This window comes from Carya illinoinensis, chromosome 11 (assembly GCF_018687715.1).
Source record: "Carya illinoinensis cultivar Pawnee chromosome 11, C.illinoinensisPawnee_v1, whole genome shotgun sequence".
Classification (NCBI taxonomy): domain Eukaryota; kingdom Viridiplantae; phylum Streptophyta; class Magnoliopsida; order Fagales; family Juglandaceae; genus Carya; species Carya illinoinensis.
In genome coordinates, this window is record NC_056762.1 from 3152772 (window position 1) to 3158650 (window position 5879).

Below are 5879 nucleotides of genomic sequence, written 5' to 3' on the forward strand. Positions count from 1 at the left end.
ACTGAGAAGCATTCGAATGCCATTCTGGAACGAATTTTAACCGTGACAAAAAAGGTCATCGTTCGAACGGTATCGAACGGTCAATTTCAAAATCGTTCCAAAAGATATATTTTGGGACGAAATTGTGATTTTCATCCCAATATATCTTCTGGGACAGTGATATTGGGACGACCTTGGGACGAAATTTTTTCGTCCCAAAAAATCTTTTAAAACGAAATCTATATATTTTGGGACGAAAATTTTCATCCCAAAAAATGTATTTTGTTGTAGTGTCTCATATATAATATCATATTTTAAATTACTTAAAAAAGAGAGCGAAGCGATAAAAAAAAATAAAAAATAAAAAAAATTCCTGCCAACGACTTCGGCTACCTAGAGTTTGTTTTTTCCTCTTATATTTTATTTAAACCATGAAATAACGCATGATGTCTTGATCATTTTCACTGAAGTAGATTTGGCTTAAACCAAACAAACCTGGTTTGTTCAAAAATAGGCAATTTAATTTTTAGTATATGTTCCATTAATGATCTATTTGAGCGGCCAGATGCACCACACTTGATTGAAAGGCCGGAAGCTTTATTATTAACAGCAAAATTTCTGGCATGAATAAAAGTTAAAAACAATATAAACAGAGTGCTAGAGATCAGTAAATCAGAGACAAGAGAGTGGGGCTTGTGCGAAAGTTATAAAGGGCTAAAATGAAAAGATAGAAAGGAAAGGCGATGAAGTGCGGGAGAAATAATAATATAAAAAACTATTTAAATTAATAAACAATAACCGTTAGATGTAACGCGTTTATTATGGCTGAATGAAAAATATACGTACAATGGATCAATTTATTAATGGAGGGGACTCTTGGCCGCCATCTTTCTTCATATTTTACAAAAAATTGTATTTTATGAAATCCAACTCGATCTCATTCGCTGTGAGTTACCGTGTGATCGAGGAGAAAGATGATCAAGAAATCAACCCCTTATCTAGAGAGACTATTCCTTTTCAGGTTCTTTTCTTCGTTAATTAACTTTTGTGCAATTAATAATGTCTTTTCATTCTTTCCTTTTTTTCATTAAAGTGTTGTGTGGCAAGAGTAGGTTTTTGTCCACCAATAGCATGGATCCTAAAACAGCGGCCAAAGCAGTCCTTTGGCTACTTTCGTATTGTCATTCATCTTTACGTACATTATTCTTTGATAAAAATATTTTTAAGGAAATTTCAATGAGATGATCAAAAGTTTACATGGATATCAAAGGGGTAAATTATTTAAATATTTGAATTGATAGAAGCATATATATTAAATAAATCAAATGATGCACAATTATCTTTTGCTTGTGTACATGATTATATAGATGGATTCCTCTGAGATATTTGACGCATTCTTTGTGCAATATAAAAAATCTTTTTATAAGTTTGACAAAAAATAATATTATTAAATGGTAAAACGAATAACTTTGATTGGATAAGTTGGGCTATACCCAGCCTAGTTGTTATATCTGACTGTAATTCTATCCAAAGATTTCAAACGCCAGGATTTAAATATGTGAAATCATGTGAGTGTCCGGGTGAAAAGAGCTAGCCGACTGTTTTCACTTTTCAACATGTCTGCAGTATGCATATGCACAAGCGAAAGATGCAAAGATTCCCACGCCATTTTGCAACCTAAATTATCTCATTCTATTTTACAATATATTTGTATATAGTATTGCCTGCCTCAAGAATTGAAAAACTTATAGCCAGCTGAAAGAACCGGGTTACCAGCACCAAACACTTCGACAACATCAGGAAATAACTCTGCTATCATGGTTGCCGCAATCATGGCAAGAGCTTCACAAAATACCCGTCAATCCCCTCCTATCTCTTCTTTTCATGATCTTTTCATTTCTGTACTTTTTTAAACGCGTATTTAGAAGTGGCAAACCCAATTTACCTCCATCCCCACCAAAGCTTCCAATCATAGGCAACCTTCACCAGCTTGGTACGCTCCCACACCGCCCCCTTCGAGCCCTTTCTAAGAAGTATGGCCCCGTAATGCTCTTATCCTTGGGCCATGCTCCAACCCTCGTGGTATCATCCGCAGAATTGGCTAGAGAAGTCTTGCAGACAAATGATACTGTTTTCGCAAGCCGCCCCCAAAACACAGCAGCCAAAATCTTACTCTATGGTTGCACTGACATGGGATTCGCGCCCTATGGTGAGTATTGGAGACAAGTTAGGAAGATTTGTGTCCTCGAGCTTTTGAGCCTCAAAAGAGTGCAGTCATTCCAACATATAAGGGAAGAAGAAGTTGCTTCATTAACAAATAAGGTACGTAAGTCGTGCTCCAAACAGACTTCCATTAATCTAACCGAGATGATCATTGCAGCCTCAAACAACATAGTCTCTAGATGTACGCTTGGACAGAAGTTTGAAGAAGAAGATGGCAAGAGAACTTTTGGATATCTAGCAAGAAGGGTAATGGTGCAATTGACATCATTTTGTTTTGGTGATTTCTTCCCTTATTTGGGATGGGTTGATGTTCTTACGGGATTCATCCCAAGTCTCAAAGCAACTTTTAGAGAATTAGATACATTTTTTGATCAAGTGATTGAGGAACACAAAACAGTAAAAAGTAATGATGAACAGCCTAACAAGAAAGATTTTGTGCATATTCTCCTCCAACTTCAAAGGGATGGCATGCTTGAATTTGAGTTCACGGATGACAACCTCAAAGCAATCCTACTGGTCTCTCTCTCTCTCTCTCTCTCTCTCTCTCTCTCTCTCTCTCTCTCTCTCTCTCTCTCTCTCTCTCTCTCTCTCTCTCTCTCTCCCTTTGTTGTATGTATGTTTGTTAGTGCATATTGCAAACACTCCACACGCAGTTTAATATTGTTTTCTTTTTCCAAAATTCAGGACATGTTTGTGGCAGGTACTGATACTACTTCAACAACTTTAGAATGGTTACTGGCAGAGCTCATAAAAAATCCGGCAGAGCTCATAAAAAATCCAAGTATCATGAAGAGAGCACAGGATGAGGTGAGAACGGTGGTGGGCAAGAAGTCGAAAATAGATGTGAATGACATCATTAAAATGCATTACTTGAAATGTGTAAGAAGTGTAATAGAAAAGGGTAGAAAACAGAGAGACCAACACGCCGTCTCTACTGCAGCTTCATTCATATTTAAATGGTACAATGTACGTAATAGTTTTACAAGTAAATATGGAAAGAGAATATTACAGCTTTACAAGAATTAATGTAGGACAATAGAATATGGAAATGAGACTTCTAGCATGATATAAGGAAAAGAGGAAAATCAGGAAGTGTTGATCACGTTGGTTCTGGAGAAGATTGATCTGCAGCTACAAGTTTGGAAAGTCCATGATCATCGGCTTCAAGTGTGGAATGTCCAGAACTGATTTGTCTAACACCCCCCCTCAAAGTGATGGGGATTAAAATCACCATAAGTTTGGACCGTAGGAAATTAAACCGAGAGGCAGTGTGGCCCTTGGTGAAAATATCGGCAATCTGATCTTGGGTTGAAATATACTTCACTTGAATGTCCTTGTTGAGTACTTTTTCCCGGATGAAGTGATAGTCGATCTCGACATGTTTTGTGCGAGCGTGAAAGACCGGGTTGGAGGCTAAAGCAATAGCTCCAATATTGTCACACCAAATGGTTGGAGTGGAAGGGAGGAGCACACCAAGCTCCTTCATAAGCATACGAATCCAGTACAGTTCTGCAGTTACAATGGCCAAACTGCGATATTCAGCTTCGGTGCTGCTCTTGGATACGATGGGTTGCTTTTTGGCTGTCCAGGTGATGAGATTCTGACCAAGGAATATGCCATACCCGGTTGTGCTACGTCGATCATCCGGATTGCCAGCCCAATCGGAGTCACAGTAGGCTTGTAAGTGTATATCACCCGATGAAAAATAGAGACCATAATCAATGCTACCCTTAAGGTAGCGAAGCACTCTTTTGACTGCAATCCAATGGGGCTCACGAGGATTGTGCATAAATTGGCACAATTGATTGACAGTGTATGCAATATCGGGACGTGAAATGGTACAGTATTGAAGAGCCCCAACTACACGGCGATATTCAGTAGGATCAGATAAGAGCTCACCTTCATTGGAGGAAAGTTTCGGTCCAGAGGTTGATGGACAGTTGAGAGGTTTAGCACCCACCATTTTGGTGCTGTCAAGGAGATCAGTAATATAGCGGGTTTGACGTAGATGAAGTCCTCGTTGATCACGACTGGCTTGAACACCTAGAAAGAAACTCAACTCACCCAAATCTCTAACAAGAAAAGAATCCTTGAGAGATAAAATAAATGAATCAATAGCATCGGTGCTGGACCCAGTAATGAGGATGTCATCAACGTAAACCAACACATATAGTTTTACTGAATCAGTAGCATATATAAAAAGTGAGTAATCAGCAGTGGACTCAATAAAGCCATATTCCAACAGAGACTGGGAGAGACGGCGAAACCAAGCACGTGGTGCTTGTTTAAGGCCGTATAAGGACTTGTGCAAACGACACACATAATCAGGATAATTCTCATCAACAAACCCTTGAGGTTGTTCCATAAATACTTCTTCATCCATGTAAGAAGTGTAATAGAAAAGGGTAGAAAACAGAGAGACCAACACGCCGTCTCTACTGCAGCTTCATTCATATTTAAATGGTACAATGTACGTAATAGTTTTACAAGTAAATATGGAAAGAGAATATTACAGCTTTACAAGAATTAATGTAGGACAATAGAATATGGAAATGAGACTTCTAGCGTGATATAAGGAAAAGAGGAAAATCAGGAAGTGTTGATCACGTTGGTTCTGGAGAAGATTGATCTGCAGCTACAAGTTTGGAAAGTCCATGATCATCGGCTTCAAGTGTGGAATGTCCAGAACTAATTTGTCTAACAAAATGTATCGTCAATGAAACTCTCAGACTGCACCCACCAGCTCCTCTTTTGCTACCTCGAGAAACATCAGCAAGTGTGATACTAGGAGGAGGTTATGATATTCCACCAAAAACAAAAGTATTTGTCAATATATGGGCAATACAAAGGGACCCTAGTGTATGGGAGAGGCCAGAAGAGTTCCTCCCCGAGAGATTCATAGACAACCCAATTGATTTTCGAGGAAAATATTTTGAATTCCTCCCGTTTGGAGGTGGGAGAAGGGGGTGCCCTGGATTGACATTCGGTGTTGCTACTGTTGAATTTGTGATTGCCAACCTGTTGTGTTGGTTTGACTGGATGTTGCCTCCACCAATCATTGGACGGGAGAAATATCACTTGGACATGAGTGAAGTTAAAGCCCAAGTTGTTACTAAGAAAACTCCTCTTCATCTGGTACCAATATTGTACTCTCCATGATCATCCATTAAGATCAGATTCATAATGTTCATAATATGTGTGTGTGTGTGATAACCCATATGATAAGAATAAGGGTAGGTAGTGTATGGAATCCTACGTTGCTTGGAAAAAAGAAGTTCTTGCTCTTTATAATGTTTCAATGGGGCTCCAATTGTATCATTGACTAGGCCTTTTGGAGTATAGGTCATGTGATTTGGATCTTCCATTGGGGCGTTACAATATATATATGACTTTTCTTGTGGTTGTTCACCTCTTCTATTCTAGATCTTATCGAAATGGAATATGCATGCATGCTACGCTAAGCTCACAACAAATTTTACTAGAAAAATCTAATGGGAAGTGCTACTTGCCATGTCCCAAGTTTGCCCACTTGGTATGCTCCTAGTGCAAATTCTACTCTTTTTTTGTTTTTTCTTTTGAATATTTTTTAAAAGATCTTTAAACATTTTTTTAAAAGATACAAATACACTAATAGTCACTTTCTTAACTATTAAGTAAAAGAAAACTGAAAAAATAAA

At 38.2% G+C, this 5879-nt stretch overlaps 1 pseudogene; it reads left to right on the forward strand.

The window, feature by feature from the left end:
- The first annotated feature begins 1110 nt into the window (after nt 1-1110).
- On the forward strand, nt 1111-5440 carry LOC122281357 (annotated as a pseudogene).
- Nucleotides 5441-5879: the final 439 nt, after the last annotated feature.